Source organism: Mandrillus leucophaeus, unplaced genomic scaffold (assembly GCF_000951045.1).
Source record: "Mandrillus leucophaeus isolate KB7577 unplaced genomic scaffold, Mleu.le_1.0 Scaffold1270, whole genome shotgun sequence".
Lineage (NCBI taxonomy): Eukaryota > Metazoa > Chordata > Mammalia > Primates > Cercopithecidae > Mandrillus > Mandrillus leucophaeus.
Window position 1 is genome coordinate 92627 of NW_012101099.1, and position 24747 is coordinate 117373.

The following is a 24747-nucleotide window of genomic DNA, read 5'->3' on the forward strand; positions in this document are numbered from 1 at the left end:
AAAAGTGATATGGGCATCGTACCCAAAAGGAGCATATACCCTTCCTCTCCCAACTTCCCTCCACATCCCCCAGCTTGCTACCCCACTGATGACGCCTTTCTCAGTTACTGCACCATCATTCTTCCTGTGGCTCAAAGTCGATCAGGAGAATCACCCTCTCTCCTCAATTCTTGAGGGTTCTACCTCTGCAACCTCTCCAACCGAATTCTTCTCTCCAGTTGCCTGCCACATACACCATCACCTCTTGCTTGGGCTATTTCTTGCAGCCTTTCCCCTGGTTCCTCTGCCTCTAATCTTGCTTCTTCAATTTGATTTCCACCCTTCTGAGCCACAGTCTGATCATGACATCCCTGCCTAAATCCCTGCAATGGCTTCTCATTGTCATTGGATGAAGTCCACGGCCCACAGAGCCCATCATGGCTAGCCTCTGGCTACTACCTTAGGCACTCCTCATGTTATCCTTTCCCTTCCAGGCACTCAGAACTTCAGGTGTTAGCAAGCACTGTGCCCATGCTCTCTCTGAGTCACTGCACATACAACTCCCCTGTTCTGACATATTTCTCTGTTCAACTGGCTTGCTTGCTCCTTCATATTTTAGCTTAGTTGTTGCTTCCTCCAAGAAGCTTTGCATAACCCGTTTAGGCTAAATTCAGTGTTCCTGCCTGGTACAGCCTGCATTTGCATCTTCCTTATTGCAGCACTTACCACAATTTATTCTATTACTTTCTCATAGACTATATGCTCTGAATGGGTGGGAACTATGTCCATCTCACTCATTATTGTACCCCAGCACCTGGCTGTGTGCATAACACATTCTTGGTGCTCAAAAACGATTCATCAACTAAATGGCTAACACTCAATCCAGGGTATCTGAGCTACAGTACAATGAGCTTCCTCTGTGCTGGATGGGTAAGATTCTTCTCTTGCCTTCCATAATAAACTCTTTAAGCCATTCATTTTGTACTATATATACTATAAAAATCACATGTTATATGATACAATATTATTTATAGAAATATCATTTATCAATAATTGAAAACTAAAGGTGCTGTTATTGTGAGAGTGCTAGTAATAGAATTTAAGAAAAAACGTCAAAAATTAGTAAACACAATTGTCCTTGGATAGGGGCTTTGGGATTTTTCCTAACAGAAAATCTGTCCTGTATCCAGGTTGAGTCCCTCAAAGGCAGAACGTAGATGGTCACTTTAGTATGGACTGCAACATTAACTAATCTGTTCTCCTAAGTAGAAATTGGAAAGAGATTTTCACATGTTCACTCTCTTCAGCACATGTACTAAGAAAAGAATCTCAAGGCATATGTACCACCCCTGCCTGTCTCAGCAACCTGACATTTAGGAAAAGGGTGTTAAAGATCTATAAACTTCTGGATAGCTCCAGGCTAAAATATCTGTACCTTATGCTTGTTCTTTAAACTCTTGTCAAAAGGATCCAAGATCCGGCTGGGCACACGGGCTCACGCCTGTAATCCCAGCACTTTAGGAGGCCGAGGTGGGCGATCACTTGAGGACAGGAGTTCAAACCAGCCTGATCAACATGGTGAAACCCCGTCTCTACTAAAAATACAAAAATTAGCTGGGCCTGGTGGCACCACCTGTAATCCCAGCTACCCAGGAAGCTGAGGCAGGAGAATTGCTTAAACCCAGGAGACGGAGGTTGTAGTGAGCCAAGATTGTGCCACTGCACTCCAGCCTGGTGACACAGCTAGACTCCACCTCAAAAAATAAAAAACAAACAAACAAAAAAGGGTCTAACATCTACGGGGTTGGGGTGAAAGGGCAGCAAAGGACCAAATGGTGATTAATGAAATAAGTGCTTTGTTGGGTATTACCCTAAAATCAAGAGATGTCTTAATGGTAATAATCTTTGTTTTTGTTTTTGTTATTTACTTGTTAGACCCACTGGCCTTAGAGTATCTAATAAACCTTGGCTTGCATTGTGTGTAATTACTACAAGTTGATGGAATCACACACCGATAGAACAGAAAGACCAAAGACTTATCTCTCAATCCAAACTCCTGCCACCCAGAGCTTTTGCCTCGAGTTTCTGTCTTTTTCACCTCTTCTCCTCCAGTTTCAGAGAGTTTCCACCATGTAGTGGAAAGAGTACTGGTTTTGGAGTCATTAAGCCCGCAAAATACTTATTGAGTACCAGCTAGTCACTAGGTACAATTCCAGTGCTGGGCCCTAAGTAGGCCAGTCACAGAGACATAGGTTCAAGTCCCAGCCGAGGCACTTTCTAGCTGAGTAACCTCGGGCAATGTAGTCTCTCCAGCCACCGATGAAATGGGTAGTAATTTTTGAAAGGAAATTCATAATACTTCTGCCATACCAGAAGTGGGAGTTGGTGGGTTCAACTGGAAAAATGAATACAAAGTAAGAGTCTGACAGTGTTTTGACATAGCCAACAGGTTTTTGATAAATGGTGCCATTTAAAATAACCTGGGAATTTCAGTTTCTGAAGGAATTGGGCAGTTTGCTATTCTGTGCCTCCTCATCTTGATCAGAGGAAGAGTGTGGCTGATGGGGGAGAAGGGTAGGTTGAGACTCAAATACTGCTACTCAAATCCCAGGCACAGCCGTAATGTGAACTTATCATGCCACTTTTCTCTCTTCAGCTGAGATGTAGTATAGTCCTGGCCAATGAGACGGTATTTCAGACTGCCTCACTGCAAATAAACACTCTGGTTGAATGCACAAAGGAGCCAGGAACTATGATTTCTTCTAAAGAATGTCCATCTGTGATTAATGACCAGTTGTTCACCAACGCATTCAATAAGGACATTCAGAAACTTCAATCATGAGTGTGCTTTGGACGTTCAGTGAGTGGTTGGATAAAGTACAAAGATACAAAAGACACATCTTGCGGAGACTGTTCACATCTTTTGTATTTCACAGAGGGGAGCCAGACTCAGTTAATTCATTCTCTTCTCCCTGCTGCTACTCCTTCTCTTCCCCTTCTTTTCTGCGACTTCATCATTATTATCATCAGCAGTAGCAGCAGCATTAACTCTTACTGAGAACTTGTTATGGTCCAGGTGTTGGGCTAAATAAGACCTTTATGTGAGTTTGAGAAGCCTGTGTATCTCTTGTCAATCCGACAATTCAGAAGAGGATTTTGAGCTGGAAATAATACTTCGAGAGTTGGAGTCTGTATTCGTTTTCTAGGGCTGCTGAAACAAAGTACCACAAATGGTGTGGCTTAAACAACTGAAATTTATTGTCTAGCAGTTCTGGAGACTGGAAGTCCAGGATCAAGGTGTCGGCAGGATTGATTCCTTCTGGTGGCTGTGAGGAAGAATCTGTTCCATGCCTGTCCCCTGGCTTCTGTGGTTTTCTGGCACTCTCTGGCATTCCTTGGTTTGTGGAAGCATCACCCCAACCTCTTTTCTGCCTTCATCTTCACATGGTGCTCTCTCTGTGCATGTCTGTCTCTGTATCCAAATTTCCCCCCAGACTGTTAGGACACCAGTCATATCAGACTGGGGCCCACCCTCATGACCTACTTTAATTTGGTTACCTCCATGAGGACTTTGTTTCCAAATAAAATTACATTCTGAGGTACAGGGGGTTAGGACTCTAACATATATATATATATTTATATTTTTTTTTGGTGGGGCACATTTCAACCCCCAACAGGGTGATAGGAATAAATGAAATTATTACGAAGAACACGTAGATGGAAGAGAGGACTGAGAAAAAGAGGATTTCCAAGAGTATTGTTTAATGCCCGAAAGATATTATGAGTAAAATGAAGCCATGGCTCCAGCAGCAAGGAGAGTGGGGGCGAGTGCCTGATCTCAGGCATGGTCCACAGCAAGACTTTGTTGGGTTCCCTTTGATCATTTCTTGACCCAGCCTCACAGGCACTTGGAAATATTTTGTTCACAACTGAATGAAGCCAAAGGATTTCCTTGCACTAAAAAATAATTAATCTTCATTCTAGAATTGTCAACAGAATTTAATCAATTCAGTTTTTTTTTCCATGTTGAAAACACTCAAAGAACATAATGGACATTCAGCCTAAAAAGATCCTAAGAGCTTCTTCATTTTAGTCAACACTCAAGGGAAAATGTTTACAGTCACAAAGACAACATGTGTCATTACTGGAAAGAGAACTTCAACATTCTGTTTCCCAGAATCTAAAACTTGCATTTGTAACGAATACAACTTTGGGGTTCAATGCAATCCCTTTATTGGTTTAGAAATCTGCAGAGATCAAGATCAGTTTAAGGGTTCCTAGAATAAACTCTGGTAGAAAAATTTCCCCTAATAGATTGAGTTTTATCTTGAATTAATAATTCAAAAGATACAATGCATCTCTAAATAATCTATGAATAACTTAGTCCTGAACTAATTGAAATCTAAGTATGAGTGAAAGCATTATGCTTTGTGGCATATACTTTCCCAAATGACCTAAATGTCAATTAGAAAAAGATGAGTGAGCTTCCCTCCAATCTTGTTCTGTGTCTGAAAACTTGCATGAGCCACAGCCATGTGACAGACAGAGCTGTTTCTTTACCAAAGACTGCCGTACTTCCTGCATTGTCAGTCATACGCACTAAAACACGGCCTGCAGCAGGCTTTAATTACCATGAAGGCACCACCTGTCTTCTTTTTAGTGCTTAATCATGAAACATATCATGGTTTACAGTACAGTGTGTTTGAAATACTATGCTGAGCTGCGGAGTCACAGAATCCACAGAGGAAGAGAGCCCAGGGTTCAGAGAAAGCAATGTGGCTAGGGTTAACCTAGTAAATCCTATTCCCCGAGGGCTGTTCTAGAGGGATCCAGACTAAAAACTGTAGATGGTATGAGAAGAGAGGGGTTTGGGATCAGCCTAAAAAGTCCCATAGGAAAGCATAAATCTGACTGTCATGTAGGATTATGGCACTCCTAAGAGCTGGGAGACTGTGGAGGCTGACTGAAGGAAAGGCTTTGTGCTTTGGTGGCTGGAAGCTTTTGTGCAGCTCTGTGAAGCCTCCTTTAGTGCAACTGCAGTCTGGGCTCTATGGGGCTGCAGCTGTGCAACCCTCGAGGGGGTGAACAAGGCAGGGGAATAGGAAGGAACTGAAGACAGAAAGAAGGCTGATGTGGGACCATGTAGTCAACTCCGGCCATTCACGGCAACTTCCAGATAGGAGAGGACCTCAAATTATAACAGGTGACAGCTGTCTACATCACTACAGATAGTTGTCACTGGCCATTAACAATGACTACACATTCATTTGAGTCACATCTCTTTCAAGAAGCAACTATTTTGGGGTCCAAAATGCTTGTATACCCTTTAGTTCTGCACCTTCGTATTATGTAAACTAGTACTCCCCTAAGTAGTTGAACTTAAGGGATGCTAAGAAGGGCCCCAGATATCGTCTCAGTATCTCTCACAAGAATGCAATCAAGATATTGGTCAGGTCTGATTTCTCATCTGAAAGCCTGACTAGGAAATGACCTATTTTCAAGCTCACATAGTAGTTAGCTAAATTCAGTACTTTGAGAGCTATTGCATTGAGGACCTCAGTTTTTAGCTGGCAGCCACCCTCAGTTTCTTGCCATGTGGGCCTCTCCAACATGGTAGCTTGCTTCATCAAAGCGTGCAAGCCGAGAAGGCAATAGAGAGAGTTTGGTAGCAAGAAGGAAATCACAATCTTATGTAACTTAATCATGGAAGTGACATCTCATCCCTTTTGATATATTCTATCGGTTAAAAGCATGTTACAAAGTCTTGCCCACACTCAAGGGGGAAGAGCACTATAAAAGGGCAGAATACCAGGAAGTGGAGATCACTGGGGGGTCATCTAGAGGTTGCCCACCACAGGGAAGAAAGTGATGGCAGATATCCATTGTTTTTTTTCTGGTTGCTATCCATTCCTCCTTCTTCTGGTAATTATACCTAGATTTTCCTTTGACGAAGAGCCCCCTCCACCATTTCCAAAGTGTTTCTGGCAGTCTCAGCCCCAGGTGTCGAAAAGTGACTCAAGCTGGAGAATCAGCATATCACATGTCTGGGTTCACAGTAATGAGTTTGAAATGGACATGTGATCCAACACGGACATGTGATCCAACAAGGACATGTGATCAAATTGGACATGTGATCCAATGGGACATGTGATCCAATGAAGAGCAAGGAAACTTTCTTGGGAATCCTGGAAAGATATGCTCTGTTTTTCAGATTGACTTAAAACTAGAGAGGATCTAGAAACTGGAACTGCTGCCTCTGTCTGCTAAGATGTGAAGCCCAAGACTGAAAGTAACATAGCGGAAGAACCAAAAGAGATGTTGAGTCTTGGTGCTATTTGTTGAACCAGTCCTGAATCCAGCTGTGTCGTAAGTGAATTATTCCTAATGTGATTGATCCAGTTTGGGTCAAGTTTTCTGTGATCTACAACTGAAGGGCCCTAATTGACACAGGAGAAGAAACTCTTACTTGACACATTTTAGGGTCATGAAAATCCTATATCTCTTCTGAAGACAACTTTTGCATCCTCCACAATTTATTCAGAGTTGACAAATTATTTTACCTAGAGCGACAGATTTAAAATACTTAACCCATAAAAAGTTTTTCTAAAGTGCAGCAGTTTTTAAAATTTAATTTAATTTTTTTGAAACAGGGTCTCACTTTGTTGCCTAGACTGGAGTGCAGTGGCACTATCACAGCTTAATGCAGCCTCGACCTCCTAGGCTGTCACTCTTCCCAAAATACACAAGTTTTGAGATACTTTATCAAACCTTCCTCAATGATGAAATAACTTGCATAATTATCACTTTCCTTCCATCTTTAACTTTGACTTTGTTGTATTTCTAGTAGCCTAGAGAGAAACAGGGCCCAGAGATATTAGAATTTTAGCCATCTACACATATTGTATAGAAGTTTATAGCTTCTCTTAGAGCAGATTTCTGTCTAATACACTTAAAAATCAAGTCATACTGCAATAAAATGCCTTTATTGATGCACATGGCATCCTTTGTAGATTCTAAAACCCCCTTATTTACTCTTACTCTAGAAATAAAGGACCATATATTAACATTTGAATTTACTTCAGCTTGTGCTAGAGTCTGTTGTTGACTTTGCCTGGGTTCTATGTTAGCTTGAAGGTTGAATGTGTGAATACACTGTGTGGGAGCACACACCAACTGGTTGAGTGGTAGGGCCATTAGCAAGAAACAAACAGACATGTAGTTTAATAAGCCACCAATATTCCACCAATGTTCAGGCTGTTGTTATTTTTATGACACAGTAAGGTAGTACCTAAAATCTTATCTCTGAATACAGTTCACTTATTTTCAGAGACAAGATGGGGATAATGGTTATACTGCAATCGTTAAAGGAATGGCAATATAATTTCAGATATTAATATTTGAAATTGTATTTACTTAATAAGCATATATTGAGTATTTGTGCTGAATGCTCTATAAAATGCTGGTACGTAATTTTTAACGATGCTACAAATATCATAGTATAGTAAGTTTCTGTGGCTAAGCCTGACATTAATTTATCAAGGCATGCTGAAGAATATTTGATTATTGGATATAGTGCAATACCAAAACTATGTAAATAATAGGCACATCTGGTTCATGTAATTTAAGAGAGGTAAGGGTAGGGAATGTTCCCTAGACAAGTTCATTCATCAACAAAGATATATTTTGCCCTTACTACATGTTAGGTCCAAGGGCTGTTACATACAGTTGGGTAGTTTGTACACTGCACAAAGGTACCTACTCAGGAGGGTAAGTGGGCGCTGAAACTAAGTCTTCCTTATATTTGCCAGACATTTGCCCTGGTATGGGAGTGGTTTCATCCCAGGAGAGAGTGATGTTTCTAACTTGCTAATTGGCCAGATGTTCCTCTGCTAAGCTGAGTAGGATGTAAGGAGTGAGCATCATAGAAAGATGTGGCTACAAAGAGGAACACACACATGGTTCTTGCCCTTTAGGAGTTTAATTCAAGCATGGGGTTAGTTATGCAAACTGAAGATCATGATAAAATGTCATAAAGACTAATAATGATTTTGGAACATATGGTCATGGCCTTGGAACTATAAGTTGAGGAGCATGGTCCACAAACTTTTATCTTTCTAATTTGTGAATAGAATAGAGTATTAGAAACTGGTACTTGTGGCTTTCTGGTTGCCATAGGCATGTATATAGTGTAAAGGGAACAAAAGAGTTGTTGATAAATTTGACTTGGGGAATGAAAGGAATTAGAGAGGATGTCGAAGAAGTGGTATGTTGGATCTGGATCTTGAAGGGAAATAGCAAGTGCAAAGATTAGTGAAGTGAAAGCACTTGGTCCATTATAGGAATGGTAAATAACTGCTATGGCTTGAACTTGGAATGTGTGAGAGAGGGCAGAGGATATATAAGACTGAGGTTAGAGCAGGAGTGATTAGGAAGAGGTTTCTGGGACAAGCTTTGGAGTATGATAATCACCCTTTATTCACAGGGAGTCAGCCCAGTTTTTAAAGCTGGAGAGCATCATATTTTAGAAAGATCAATGTGGGTGAGGACACATTAAAAAGAGAAGATCTGGAGGAGGGGACATCACTCAGGGTTATAACCTCCAGGTAAGAGATGACCAGTGTGAATCTTGGCATTGGCATTGGGGTTGGAAAGGATGGAACTTAGATGTGAGACAGCTCAGAGATACCGTCTACAGGCTAGTCTACTGTTAGATGGGCATTGTCTTATTCTACTTGGGTTCTATACCAGAATACCTTAGCCTGGGTAACTGATAAACAACAGAAATTAATTTCTTACAATTTTAGAGCCTGGGAAGTCCAAGATCAAAGTGCTAGCAGATTCAGTGCCTGTTCCTATAGCTAGTACCTTCTCTGTGTCCTCACATGGTGGAAGGGGAGGGAAGCTGTCTTCTCTCTCTGTCTCTCTCTCTCTCTCTCTTTTTTTTTTTGAGATAGGGTTTGCTCTGTTGCCCAGGCTGGATCAGTGGCACTATCATGGCTCACTTCAGCCTTGAACTCCTAGGTTCAAGCAATCCTTCCACCTCAGCCCCCACAAGTAGCTGGGATTACAGGTGGGTGTCACCACGCTCAGCTAATTTTGTATTTTTTGTAGAGACAGGGTGTCACCTTGTTGCCCAGTCTGGTCTCAAACACCTGGGCTCAAGTGATTTGCCCGCCTCACTCTCCCAAAGTGCTGGGTATACAGGCGTGAGCCACTGTGCCTGGCCCAACATCTTTTATAAGGGCACTAATTCCATTCATGAGGACAGAGCGCTCATGGTTTAATCACCTCCTATATCCTATCACATTGGGATTAAGTTCCAACATATGAATTTTGGGGAAACACCAAAAATTTCGGGGAGACACCAACATAGCAGGGGTAGAGAAAGAGGTAGGGAAGAAAGGTTAACAGTGATGCTTTTTGTGCAATAGTGTCAAAAAGTCTCACTACAGCACAAATTGTGAAAACAATAGCATTTTTATTATTTATTACTTAGTTAATTGTCTTTGATAGCTCTCCATCCAATGGTAAGAGAGAAAGAAACATAAAGTAAAACAACAAAAAACTTGGCTGGGCACGGTGGCTCATACTGTAATCCCAGCACTTTGGGAGGCTGAAGCGGGTGGATTACAAGGTCAGGAGATTAAGACCATCCCAGCTAACACGGTGAAACCCTGTCTCTACGAAAAATACAAAAAATTAACCGAGCGTGGTGGCACGTGCCTGTAATCCCAACTACTCGGGAGGCTGAGACAGGAGAATTGCTTGAACCCAAGAGGTGGAGGTTGCAGTGAGCACAGATCGTGCCACTGCACTCCAGCCTGGGCGACAGAGCGAGACTCCATCTCAAAAACAAAAACAAAACAAAACAAACAAACACACAAAAACAAAACTAAAAACTTTGGTACTAACTAGAGAAATCTCAGTTTCTTCCAAGTTAAAATAGTTCCTTTCAGGTTAACATCACCTTTTCTGGTTACATTCAGGCCTTCAGGGTCTTTTCTTTTTACCCTGCCCACGAACCCCCCGGCCCCCTTATATGGGTGCAGAGCAAAGCTTATCTGTCATCACCATGATGGGAAGGGCCTTTCCAGGTCTTGGCTGGTCCTATTGTGAGTGCCCTGACTGAGCTGGGCTGGTCCCTGGGCCTGGGAACTTTGTGCTAGTGTCCCTGGTGTGCTCGGTCATGCGTGATCCTTGGGGTCCCCTGTTGCTTCTGTGCACCATTTCAGCCATATCCTTCCAGTTCAAAGTCTTTGCATTCTTCAGTTTCAGTGTCCAGATCTCAAGGCTCTTCTACACTATAGCTGTTCTCAGAACCTCTCTGGTCCCCCTTGGGATAAGCAGGAACTCCTGGAATCCCTGTATACATGGGGCAGCCCTTGGGAAACTGGAAACATATTTTAGTCCCATATGCCTGATCTCCTCCCTCATTTTTTCTAATCTGTAGCTCAAGTGCCAGATGAATGTGGAATTCTCTGTGAGGCTGGTAGCCTCCTAAAGGGAAGCCAAGCCAAGGTCCTTTCTGTTTTGGGGGCCCCAGGAGCTTATCTGGATCTTTTATTGCACTTTGCCTCCTGTTTCCTCTTTGGTTTTTGGCTCCGGAGTTGAAGGTGTGTGTAGGTACTCTAATATCTCAACTCCTGCGCCACCTTCTCCAGCTCCTCCTTTCAACAATGTCTGCCTGGCTAGCAAGGAAAGGAGCTGGGTCACTAAGAAATACTCAAAGAGGTGTTTGGATGGGTGGGTAGGTGATGGGAGGAGGTGGCAAAGGTTTGGGTGGGGGTGTGAAGGAACAATTAATTCCGCCTAGACAGGTTGACTTTGAGGTGTCTAAGTATTCCAAGACATCCTGCATTTGACAGTTGGGGGAAAGAGGGTTTGGAGATCAATAGGGATTGTGGCCAGAGTTACTGGTTACGGGTGCTTGAGACACTGGGAATGGATAAGTTTAAGGAAGGCACATAGGAAGAGGAAAGTGGGCAAGAGCAGTTACAGGAAGGGGAGCTGGAAGAAATGTAGGTTAGGAGTGGTTGGAGAGGTAGCAGGAGAAAACAGAGATAGCACTCACTCTCAGGAGTGAAGCCTGAGCCCCAGTCACATACAGAACCCACAGACCTTGCGGGCTTCTTGGAAGGCTCAGCTCACAAAACCTCACTTAAAAAAATTCTCTGAAGTTCAGCTTGCCTTTCAAATAAGAGAGAAATATATTAGGCAAGCTGAGATGTAAACTGAATTATTGATGTGGTAGCTTTTCAAAGGGAAGGCAACATTAGCCTTAGGTATAAGGACATCTTTGGTTTAGGGAAAGCAAGTCCTACCATGACCTACCTTTGTAACATTTTAAATTTCAGTTCACATTTTAGCACCAAAAGACCAAAGCCTACACCTGAGATTTTGCACTTGCAAAAAGGAAGATCACCTGGAAGAACACAATAGGAGACTCCTGCTCCCAGTAGGCTTGGGTCAGGAAGATGGCCGTTGGCATAATTGTGGAGTAGGAAGATGGAAAACAACTCCCAGAGATCCCAACAGCTGAACACGTGCTTGGGCAGTGGCTGCAGGTGAAGTCGTGGGAAGGCAACTCATAAAGGGCATTAATCAAGGTAAAAGCAAAATGAAAATGAGGTTCTTTGGGGCACGGTGTGCGGGAAGCAACAGCATGATGGGATCATTAGGAGAGATGCCCATGACTCCCCTGCCCAGCAGGGTCTCTTGTCTCTGCAGGGGTCCCTGCTTCCATCTCCTAAGGTGCAGGCAGAGAGGGCAGAAGCCAGGATCATCAATGCCCAAGCGGGTGAGTCGAAGAGTGCATGCTTCCTCTACTATGTCGTGATATAGATGGAGGCCAGGATTTGGGGGCTCTGAAACACATCTCTCCCAGGCCTGATTGTTAGGAGAGGACTTAGGCAAGGTGTGGGCAATGCTGGTGCTTCACCTTTCCTTGTTGACCAGACAGACCCAGAAGGGCCATTTGTCAAAACAAAGAAAATCTCTTCCATGGGTGAGGCAGGTGTGGCTGCCTGGATGTGAATGTGCTGCACACCTTTCCCATCAGCAGATGTCTGAGACCCTTCCCCTCCTGACTTTGCTGGCCTGAGCATCAGCCTGTGAGGTCCAGGACCCAGAGCCCAAGTCTTCTGGCTCCTAGGCTGGCACCCAACCTAACAACAATTTCTGTGCCTTCATATTTTCATCTCTGCAAGGAGGATAGCAAAAATAGCTCTCAAGTAGGGAATGACGACTGCATTTGAGAACAGGGCAAAAAAAAAAAAAAAAAAAAAAAAAAAAATTGAGCATCTTGTCACTAGGCAATTGTAACATGTTTTGAAGATTATGACCTAATCAAAATTACCCAGGTATTCTGCTCTGGAAATGCTCAACAACCAGACAGGATGTTTTTGAATGCAATAATAAAAATTATCTCTAGGAGCAAAACCCACTGAATCTTAAACATTCCTGCCAGAGAAGGAGCACTCTCCAAGTCCTTCTCAGCTTATACTAAAGAATTCCACATAATTCATTCCTGTTGTGGTAGTTAGTAAAACCTTACAATATACACAGGTCAGAGCCAATCCAAAGAAACAGAAGCAAAAACAAGAGGTAGTTTTAAAAATGTTCTTCAAAGAAGATGTAGATGAATATGGAAGAGGTATTATAGTTATTATTTACTAAACAATGTGAAGCTTTTCTATTTTATTTTCCTTTGAGAACTAGTCTTTCAAAGGAATATTCCGAGACTTTCTAGCACCTATCTTTCTGTTATTAGGATGACTTACATTACACTGTATTTTTACACTTTAAAAAATATTGTCATTTAGAAAAATGGCAATTAATTATAAGATGAAATGTATAGAATTATAAATTTCAATTAATTGTAAGACAAATGTTTTGTAGACTATACAACAGAGCAATAAACATTGCATAGGTGTAGTACTATACACATTTCAATTAGTGATAACTTTCACATTTCAAATATATTTCAAAAACTAAAATATATTTTAGTAAATGTGATGCTTAAACTTTTTGTTTTCTACCTTGTAGGTTATTTTTTCCACAGATGCATTTCTGATCCTAAATAATCATTTACATGAATTCAGATTTTTTTGATCTCGGTAACTTTTTCTCCACATTTCTTGAGTAATTTATTTAACTTAAAATACTTAACAGAATGTAGATTCTTTTTTATTTCTTATATGCCAGGCATGTGTCTAGATTATTTAAGAGACAAATTAGGAATATTTTCTTTTTTGTTTCTCTTGAGGAGAAGATGTGTAAGTGGCGGCCATGTTCAGTGGGAACTCTCAGGAAAACTGCTTGTTTCTAGTTCTAGGACATACTTGCTCACCTTGGCCTGCCATGCCTAACTGGGGTCATAAACCATGTGACACTGGTGTCCACCTCACATAGCACCCCCTGCCAACAGGACTAGATGCCAAATGCTGACATCACCTGCTGCCATGATGTTATCTATAGTTTCTTTCTTTCTTTCTTTTTGTTTGTTTGTTTGTTTTTGTTTGTTTGTTTTTGAGACAGGGTCTCACTCTGTCACCCAGGCTGGAGTGCAGTGGCACCATCTCAGCCTACTGCAACCTCTACCTCCTGGACTCAAGCGGTCCTTTCGCCTCAGCACCCCAGTTAGCTGGGACTACAGGCACATGTCACCACACCTGGCTAACTTTTGTATTTTTTTTTTTTTGTAGAGATGGGGTTTCAGCATTGGTACCCAGGCTGGTCTTGAACTCCTGAGCTAAAGTGACCTGCTTGCCTCAGCCTCCTAAAGTGCTGGGATTACAGGTGTGTGAGCCACCGCACCTAGCCTATGTTGTCTGTAGTTTTATCAAGGACGGACTAGGGTATGTTGGAGTAAAAAAAAAAGTGGATTTTAACAATGAAGGTTTATTTCTTGCTCATCTCCATCATGGGTTGGCTGGGGGCTCTGCTCCATGCTCCTCATTCGGGGATGTATACGGAAGGAACAGCTACCACCTGAGCTGCTCTGCATTAATTAGTGTCTAATGCAAAACTAAAGATAGCTAAGGTGGCCTCATTTGGCCATTAAAGTTTCTAGCCTGGTGGTGACACGTGCCACTTCTGCTCACTACTCATTGATTGCAACAAGTCTCACAGCCCCACCCAGCCATTAGGAGCCAGGAGGTACAATCCTACCATGTGCCAGGAAGGTGGGAATTCAGAAATGCTGGGTGAACAGCATTAATGATGATCACAGTTGCCCATGCAGCGTGCATCTCCTCTTTCTCTTTCCTAGGAGATTGCTGACTTCGGTTAGTTTTCTATCTGTCTTCCATGCTTCCCATTAATTTAGGCAAAGCTAACCCCATTTTCTGACCACAGGAGTGGACTTTGATGCACTTAAGCCAAACAAAATAATACAAACTAGTTGTGATTGGTTCAGGAAAGAACACGAGATACAATTCAGGCTAATGAGATGCTATGCGAGGTTTGCAGAGGCTTTTGAGAAACTTTCTTTTCATTCCTTTAGGATATGTTCTAGGAGTAACTCCCTTGCTTTTCTTGGATGTGTGCGAGAAAGTGTGGACATCCAACTGTGACTGGCAGCCACTTTCTGACCAATGGGAGATCCAGTCTCAGGATGGAGCAGACACCATGCATGGTAGAGCAGAGAGACAGATAAAACCTAGGTCCTTGATGAAATGATTGGCCACTGGATCAGCCACAGTTAAAGACCGCCTACCTTTGGACTTCTGGTTATCTCAGGCCAAAAATGTCCTTTTTATTTAAAGCACTTTGAATTGGGTTTTCTAAGACCTAGCAGTCTCAACCATTCAAACTAATAAGCTGAATTAACTAGATTTCCTGTCATGTCCTTCCTGCCTGATTGGTAGCCCTTGACTCCAATTTGGCCTCATTTTCCGTACCTTACTGGCTGCCTTTTCCTCTAATCATAGGTCACTTGGATGTAAAATATAGATTTACTTCAAACTCCCACTATCACATGCATTTCTTTTCTTACTGACTTCATGACCTTCAAATATGGCCTCATAATCATTTACTCTCTGCCAAGTTCCTCCAACTACTTGGATCACTCCTAGCCTGTCTTGATTAGCCACCTCCACACTAACGCCAAAAAAGGATGCCAGTTGTTCGATATCTCTGCTTCTTAAAAAACGTGTCCTTTGTCTTGCTAAATTGTGTCTTCCCTACACACTGGTTGAAAACAAAGCAGCCCACCTGGTCACACACTCTAAAATACAAAAGGTCAGTGAAGCAGTCCTCCACTGTGTCAGTGCACATGCTGTCACAAGGAGCGTTGTGACTTCAGGACATGCTTCCTCGAGCCCTAACTTGGGGCTGCACTATTGAGGCCTCAGCAAACTGATTTAAAGCTGCTACTGAAAAATCCCATCACATCCTATATGTGAGCTGAAGAGTGACAGTGGGGCCAATTTCTACCGCACTTGTTACAGCAAAAGGCAGAAGCCCCGGCACTGGGGTGGGCAGGGGTGGGCTTTTTAGATCCATATTTCAGTGGGCATATTTTAGGTGAATTCTAATAGGTACAAAGTTAACACACTTTGCATGTCTCCCATCCTGGCTCATTTGCTGCCTAAATGTAAGAAGCTATGCCAAAGTAACTTACTCAAGTAGTTTGGGGGAAGTCAGGGACAAGGCAAAGCTATGAGTAATCTAGGAAAAGGAAATATTCTAGGGGCTGTTTGGAGCTACAGGGAGTGGTGTATTGATGTGACTGGACATGTGGAGTTTAAATTGGCCTTTTCTGAATTATTAAGAGTTTCTGATTCATACCACGGAAGACCTGAACTTTTTAGATTTACTGTCCTGGTATCCAACAGGGATGATTCCAGAGAGATTTCTGGCAGGTTCTACAAAAATATTCTGAGACTGACAGTTGCTTTGGGGAATAAAAGACAGCGTGTGTCTGCTTCTTTCAGCCCCTCTTCCTTCTTTCTGGCTCATTTTATCAAGTCATGCAAAGCTTTCACTAATACAATTGAGGCTTATACACTGTTAGAAGAATCGCTGTCTTAATGAACATCATTTAAGGAAGAGAGGAAGAAAGAAAGAGGCGAGGGACAGGGAGAGAGAACAGAAGCCTGTTATCTTGCTGGTTTGGCTTGCTCTCATCCAGAAGGCTGACTTTCCGGCAATGGGAAGGAGGATGGTTCAAATTATGGTAATTAGGATCTTGTGTGGCAGCTCGTGATGTGCATTTCCTTCATTTCATTGTTTCTCTTCATGTTTGTTGGAAGACCAAATAATACACTTCTATGTTTGTGCCAAAGGATTATTCTTGGGATTCAGAAGACGAATGGCCATCAGAGAGCATGTCTGGCCCATGTTTCCGGAAAGGTTTTCAGTGGGATGAGGCAGGTGGCTTAGTAGAATCAGGTGACTTGTTTCTAGGGGACTTTAGAGGCTTTAGAAGAAAATAATAAGATTTTAAGAACTTCTCTGTGGATCTGTTATCCAGGTGCTAACCACCTAGTTGGATTATTATTATTTTTCCTTCTTCCTGCTACACATACTTTGTCTTCCAAGAGGCTCAAGTTGTAGGAAAAGCACACAGGGAGATAGGTATAGCTCATTTTCTTATCCAATGGAGGCTGCAGTAATTTCTCCTATTAGAACAGCAAATTCCCTCCAACCCAGACCTTGGTCTTTTCCCATCCATTCTGCGATGTGATTGGCAACATCTCACTGATGACACAGAGGATGATTCTTTCTAACTGCCAGTCAGTCACGGTGCAGGTCACCTTTAAATTCACTTTATATTAAACAAGAAAAGAAAGGAACTGCTTGAAACACTGAACTGCTGGATTAGATGGAAATTCTTGTAGCCTATTTTAACAGAACCATAATTTCCAGCAGCTATTTTTGAGAAGAAACTATTAGAGAAACATCGGCTCTTGAATTTAATGTGATCACACACATCACTAGCTGTGTGATGAACATCTGCTTTTAAAGTGGGGCTTACACTGACAGTAACCCTAATTCTACTTCTTTGCTATCAACATCAGCCCTATGGTTCCAGTTATTCAACATCATTCCCCATGTGGCAAATTTACATAACTTTCAATTTATGCCTTTTCTGGGAGGTCTGTGGCAACTTTGCCCATGTTTTGATTGTTCTTTGAGTCACAAATAGCAGGAATACCAACGCTATGCATTCATCATGTGCCAACGATGACAACATCAAGAAGCTTCAGGTCTGGGGTTCTCTGGTCCACCATCTCATTTTGTGAAAGAAACTAGGGTTCAAGAGACCTCCCCAAAATTTGTTGTCTATTTAGAGCATGTTTGTTAAGAGAATGCAGAGGCTTTTTACTGTGTTTTATTGAAGTGTAATGTGTATTATACTTCTGTAGTACACAAGAAAAAGTGTGCAGATCATATGTGTATGTTCAGTGAATTCGCAAAGTGGGACATCTGTCTAGCCAGCACTCAGCTCAAGAAACAGCTCCAGTTCCTTCATGCTGCCTTCCCATCCACACCAAGCCTAAGAGTCATCCCATCTTGACTTCTAACACCTTAGACAAATGTTTCTTGTGTTTAAACTTTAGATTAATGGGTCTAAAAATCCTTAAACCAGTTCTCTTTCCACTACCACAGTTTCTTTGGGCACCACATTCTCCTATGGGAGATATCACAAAAGAGTTAGAGTTTCAAAAGTGAGACTGGGAAGGAAAACTACATTCGATTTTGACATCAGATTTTCATCCTAATCAAGTTGTCAGCTTTATAATCTTCCACAGTTAGAGACAAGGCTACTAGAGTTAAGTTGCTAAAAAATCAAACCAAAACAAACCCAGCTCTTGTCTGGTCAGCTGTGAGTGCAGGTCCAGCTGGTTGCTGCTTGGTCACTTTAATGACATAATATTCTGTGAGTGTGAGTTCAAACCATTCTTTAGAAAAACTTACTATGTTTTTGTGGCTGCTATTGATTTTTACCCTGACACATTATTATTCTTGACAATATTGCTTTTTAATCACTGACATCTTAGTAAATCCAGAGTCAGAAATATCACTGGACTGCTTTTAAAATTTCTTCACAATGAAAAACCAGCTTTCTACATCTTATTTCCTCTAATGCAAAGCTAGCCTTTCTGTTCACCTGCTTTCATGTTGATTTAAAAACTTGGTTTTCTATTACAAATGTTTCCCACCTCGCCTCTATTTTTCCCCTCTGTTGTCCAGGAGGCAATGTAAATCTACATGCTTTATTAACCACCCAGTTGTGCAAGGACGTTCTGACTGCATCTTAGAAATGCTGGCAGGCCAGGCGCAGTGGCTCACACCTGTAATCCCAGCACTTTGGGAGGCCAAGGTGGGCAGATCACCTGAGGTCAGGAGTTGGAGAACAGCCTGGTCAACATGGTGGAACCCCGTCTCTACCAAAACTAGAAAAATTAGCTGGGTGTGGTGGCAGGTGCCTGTAATCCCAGCTACTCAAGAGGCTGAGGCAGGAGAATCGCTTGAACCCGGGAGGTGGAGGTTGCAGTGAGCCAAGATCATGCCATTGCACTCCAGCCTGGGCGACAAGAGCTAGACTCCATCTCAAAAAAAAAAAAAAAAAGCTAGCAAATAGCCAGATCCGATGCAGACTGATGGTCAGCTCGCAGGAAACATCAGATTTCCATCTTTTGGTCACACATCCCTCTTTGCACAGTCAGATACTTCCCAAAGCAGTTTTTTATGTACTAAGAGAAAGATAAGTGGATGCAGAATTGAGTTTACCAGCTATCCAAACTCTTTCAGCAAATTTGTGGATCATCTCATTTTTCTGCTCTGTGAGTTATTGAATATGAGAAAACCAGAATAGATCCTCCCTGTTTGATAAGTGAAGGGGTAAAGTTACAGTAGCAAAAACAAGGTACAGGAACAAAGTGCTTGGGGGAGCTCTCCAGGAAACATTATATACAGCCTGGTACTTTCTTACCCAGAGGCAGCAGTCTCGAGGAACTGTAAGAGCCAATAGTGAAAAAGCTATTTAGTCACGGATAGTACCATGTTAAAGTGAACTAAAATAAGTAGCCGTGACGGAGATAATTAATTCATCTGTAATAGAGTCTGGACTCTCGGAGAATTCTAACAGTTTTTGGATTAAACTGGGTGAGAGACTTGTTATGGCTTCCAGGCCAGAAGCTGGCCAGAAAGTAGTTTGCTTAGAATTTTTGTTTCTATTTTTATTGGCTGTCAACATTCTAGCTAACGAGGAGGCTACCGGCACACACTTCTGTTCATTTTCCCTTCCAAGACACCTTCCTGAGTGTCTCTATCCATTGGATGCTTGTAGAGAGTAAGCCTTTGCCCTTGTGGGGTGAGGGAAAGGAGAGAAAGTGGGAAAGCAGGGATGACACTGATAAGAAATCTCTGTACCTTTGATTTCAAATGGGAATGTGATGCTTTTCTTTCATCACCAGTATTGAAACCTTGCTGTTTTGAACTTCTTAAAGATCCAATATCTCTCCACAACCTATGGAGAGACTGGGAGTAGGGAAGCTCCTTCAGGCAAACTCTCAGGTCCCCCCTGAGAGCATAATATCACAAGAAAGAAAAACCTGAAATCATCCTGCAGCCACAACTAAAGATGTCTTAAATGCTGTCAGCTGCAGCTGTTCTAGTTTGACAGGCCAGGTGAATCAGGACATAGTCATCTTGGAATCCAAGAATACAAAGACCTTGCATCCCTGGCGGAACAATATTTTCAATCAGGAAATGTATTCCTTAGTTCCCCTGAAAATCTGAACCTATCCTGTTCTTTGATCTGTGGAAATGGAAATAGCCCAAAGAAGTTGAGATTCCCAAGTATGGCCAGGCAACCAGCGGTTCCAGCTGGTTCTGGGAGATCTTCCACAAATTTTAGTCGTGAACATTGTTTTTCTAGATCCAGAAAAGCACTATTTTTCTAGATCCATTGCTTCCAAAGATCCAGAAAAACAGATGGGTGGGAAGACCCCTGAACTACAGTGATCATGTGATGTGGTTGGAGGCTAAAAATATCAAGGAGTCTGTGATGCAAAAGGAGAATGGGCCTTTAAGTAGGGTACCAATAATCTCAGCCCAAGAAGTAAGGCTGCCAGGGACCCTTTCTCTATGCTTAACTCCATGATTAATTAAACTCTTTTAAATTATGCCAGAATTAACCCCATCAATAGAAATGTTGCCCACAGGCTTGGTTCCCAGCCTTTTGAATTTTCCTTTGTCCTTTTGTGTTTGTTTTGTGAGCAATCAGAAAGTTCCCTTGAAGCCAAGGAAGTCTGAGCCAATGACAACCCCCTCTCCCCATAGACCAGAGCACACAATGGGGATAACTTGGTTACTGGAGAGGAATCAGCTCAGAAAAACATTTCCAATTACACCAACAAGAAGCTCAAAGGAAAAGAAGGCAGGTTATAGAAATAATACTAGCATATTAACCATAGGAAAACAATGCTAAAGACTAAAGTTTGTGTAAGATCTCCCAGAAAGTTCAAGATGGTCTGTCTGTGCTTTTCATTTAGGTCAACCATGTGGAGAAATGCCAAATGACTTAATAATACAACCATACATTTGAGCAGTATTTCATAGACACAGATGACTTTTGCTTGTCCTGTCTTATTTGATGTCCTTACTTGAACCTGGGATGTAGGTATGTAACATATTCGTTTGTATACAAGGAAAATGGCGCTTGAAAATGTTATGTGACTTGTCCAAGGTCAAAAATGATGAGGATTCTGGTCTTCTAACAACTGGTTGGATATGAATTTCACTGCACTAGAATGTCCATCTTTCCTGCTTAACATATTTCAGGAGGGTGAACTCTAGACGATGGACTTGGCATCCTGACATAAATCAGATAGTAATTAAGATGACTAATGGTCTGCTTTAGGAACCATGTGTTTCAAAAGGAAAACAGGATACGATGTTGTACATAGGTGGTTTATACTCTGGTTGGGGAAAGTGGTCCTAAAATAAAGAATAAACAAGACACTGCAAAACTGGATGGTACCAAAAAAAAGTGCAAACAAATTCCAGAAAGAAGACATATGTATGGCCAAGCAAATGTTTTCAGACAGGAGATAGGACCTAGGTGAACTGCGCATTATAGATGAGCAGGGTTTGACTATGGGAGAGCAGCAGAGTGCATGAATCCTCCCTGGGGAGTGAAAAAGGCAACTCTGGAAACATCTTGATTTTAGCAGGTATAAGGACATTTTGGAATTTGTGGGGAAAATTGCCTTGGGTGGTAAACAGAAGGTCAGGCTATGAGGACCCCCATCCCTTAAAGCTTTAGTATCAATTTCAACACTTGGAAGTGCATTTGGAAGCAACCAGGTAGCTAGGCTAGAGTGCAGAGCCCTGGTGAAGAAACAGTCCATCTGGTTTACACTATTCAGCAAGGTGACTTCACTGGCTTTTTTCTTATTATGCAAGGAAGTTTTGAATACAGAAACCTAGCAGGATAAACCAGGAAATCCAGAAACCCTGAGACAGATTTGCTTGGCTGGCATATTCTACAAGATATAATGTTAATTTAGTGCCTTCATTGTATAGTAGATAGAAAAAACTGCTAGAACAAATTAGGGCCCACAATCAGTCTGAATATTGGCAAGAGTCTTGTTAAAGGGATCACTCTTCATTCAGATGTGTATGGGGGGAATTCTCTTGAAGGGCATCTAAGTTAACCACAGCCTCCTGAACTCAGGGCTGATAATATTAATGAGCAGTGCTGGAGACTTAACAATGGAGGGTAAAACATAGTTTATGAATGGATGGCTACATTATGTAATTTTTCTCTGCTTTTCTACTCTTTAAGCTGTGCAAATCCGTATTAAGATACATATAAATGTAGTGTAAAATTGGGGGGAAGGGGACTTGGGAGTCACTGACACTTGAAAATAGGAGCCAAAATTTCTTACTCCTAGTAGGCTGGGTAATGGGACAGAAAGCTGGAGTCTATGTTGTTAATCTTAATCTTATTTTCTGCATGGTGGCTTTCCATGAAGATAGCTGAAGACTGATTGCAACATAGGAAAGCCCAGAAATCCAACCCAGTTAAAAAGGACCCCTTAACATTTCTCTGAACCCCAAGAGTCTGTTGGAGTTAAGAGTCATTCTAACTAGTTATTTCCTGAACCCTGTCCCCAAGACTGAGTTAGGTTCCCTTCTTATACTCACCAAGAACACCATGTACTCATCAAGCTATAGTTGGAGTGTATGTGTCTGTGTGCAAAAGAGGGAGAGAAAGAGATCATTTAAACAGTTCAGGCTGGTTGTTGGTCTTCCCTCCCATTTATGGAAGATGAGCTATTGGTAAACATATAAGGGGCTGTGAATTCCACACTTCTCTCAATCCTCAGTTCCTCTGTGTTTTCCATAGCATGAGCATCTTGCTGTGTTGTGTGTTTTGAGGTTTAAAGAAACACATTTTTTAAAAAAGCATAGTCCATAAATATAAGAATGATGCTCTACCAAGAAGCAGCAATTGCTTCCATCATCAGTGGAAAGATAGGTTTGTTGTGTCGGACTTAGGGAAATGGTGGTGCCTTCTTAAGGAAATTTTCAAGGGCAACTTCAGCTACACATTCTGCCTTGCCTATTGACTTTAGACCACAACTCTTGTAAATGCAGTCTTGTTGAGGAGTGAGAGAGGGAATGAGTGAAAGAGAAAAGAAAGACTGAAGAAGTGACCAGTTTGATTTGGATAACTCTCCTTAATGCTCAGGAAAATATATCCTTGCCCACAAATGGTTACATGCTCCAATTGTTGATGTAGCATTTTTTAGACTCCAGCAATTCTCACAGCTTTCACACGAGGAAGGCAGAGAGAAGACAGCTTTGTTCTCATTAAAAAAACAAGAAAGTCATGGTACCAACTGGCTTTAGCCAGTGAGAAAGCATTAGACCTGGAATTCCAGGCTCAGTCTATCTTCTCACATGTATAATTTAAGCATGAAATAGGCCACTACATACTTTTCCAACAGTGTGAGGGCAAAAGTAACAGAAAAAGGTTCTTATAGTCATTTTGGAAGAAGCCTTACAATAGATTGAAAAGATGAAGTGTGAAATGGTGTGTGAGGACTGTGCTAAGTTAACAGACGAGTCAGTCTGAGAGGCTGTTGCTTGCAGGACTCAGGAGGGAGCATCTCTGATGCCTTCTGGAAAACACTGTCTTGAAGAACCATTTCAGATCCCTGGATACGTGTTTGCTGAGCTTCCTAATAGTTAGGCTGCAGGTGATTCTGTTCTGCTTATTAGACTATAAATTAGTTGACCTACATCATGTGTCAGAGATTATAAGAACAGAACAGGAAATCAGCTGAGAGTACTCCTCATAAAGAAATTATGTTTCCCCCATGTGTGAACAGAAAGAAATGGTTTCTATTCATCCTATGGCACCACACAGTTTATAAAAGAACCACTAGGGAGAGGTTGCATGCACAGGGTTTAAAAATTCAACAAGAACTCAACAAAGATAACCGCTATACACTGAATGTTTGTGTCTCTTCAAGCCCCTTTAATTCATTAGTTGAAAACCTAATCCCCTAACCTAACATGATGGTATTAGGGGGTGGGCCTTGGGAGGTGATGAGGTTATAAGGGTGGAGCCCACATGAATGGCCTTAGTGTCCTTATAAAGGAGACACCAAGCACTGGCTCACACCTGTAATCCCAGCACTCTGGGAGGCTAAAGCAGGAGGATCCCAGGAGTTTGATACCAGCCTGGCAACACAGGAAGACCCTATGACATACACACACAAAAATAGCCAGGTATGGTGGTATGCACCTGTAGTCCCAGCTACTCAGGAGACTGAGGTGGAAGGATTGCTTGAGCCCAAGAGTTCAAGGCTGCAGTGAACTATGATTGTGCCACTGCACTCCAGCTTGGGTTACAAAGCAAGACCTTGTCACAAAAAAAGAGATTTTGGATATCTCATCCTTATGCTATGTGAGGATGCAAGGAGAAGAATGCCATCTACGGAAGCAGGCCTTCACTAGACACCAAATCTGTTGGTGTCTTAATCTTGGACTTCCCAGCCTGCAGAACTGTGAGAAATAAGTTTCTGTTGTTTATAAGCCACTCAGTCTATGGTGTTCCCTTATAGCAGCCTGAAGAAAGACAATAACCACCCCAAATCTATTGTTTTCATGCTTTCTATTGTTCGAGGCCACATGACTGTACTGGGAATGAGCTAACATTAATTTTCGGCCTCACAATTTCTGTATTTCCACAAATTATCCAAATGATACTGAAAGCGATTGCAAGACTTTCCTATACTTGAAGGACAGAGTGCATAAGCTGAATAACATGGGGCTTCAGTAATAATGCTGAGTTTTTTCTGAGAGGTTCTCAATGCAACTATGAGAACAGTCCCTTTTAGAAATGGAAGGATATTACCCCAATGCCCAGTACTGAAAATATTTAAAAACAAGAAAACAGAACAAAACATGAAAGTAAGTGGCTTGCAATAGCAAAGATGTACTATAATAATTTCAGATTGCAACTAGGCCTACTTATACAGAGGGCACAATAGAAGGATTTTCTAGAACTGTCAGTTCTGAACAATGCTGGGCTTTTATTAAGTATATCACTATGTTATTTTAAAAGTTAATTTTCTAGTAATGGAATTGCATTCATATGATTTCGGTAATTAAACTTAATTGTGTAATTAGAACAAATGAGCAGATTTAGATTGCACTAGCCATATGTAACAACATTATTAGGTATATAAATCTTTCCTTCAAGTTTTATATAGCACATACACACACACACACACACACACA

At 41.8% G+C, this 24747-nt stretch overlaps 1 long non-coding RNA gene across 1 annotated transcript; it reads left to right on the plus strand.

Annotated features, from left to right (window-relative positions):
* Positions 1-6196: 6196 nt before the first annotated feature.
* On the plus strand, positions 6197-12417 carry LOC105533646. The gene is made up of 3 exons (XR_001005145.1): positions 6197-6345; positions 8462-8582; positions 11334-12417. It is a non-coding gene; the product is annotated as an uncharacterized LOC105533646 (long non-coding RNA).
* The last annotated feature ends 12330 nt before the right edge of the window (positions 12418-24747 follow it).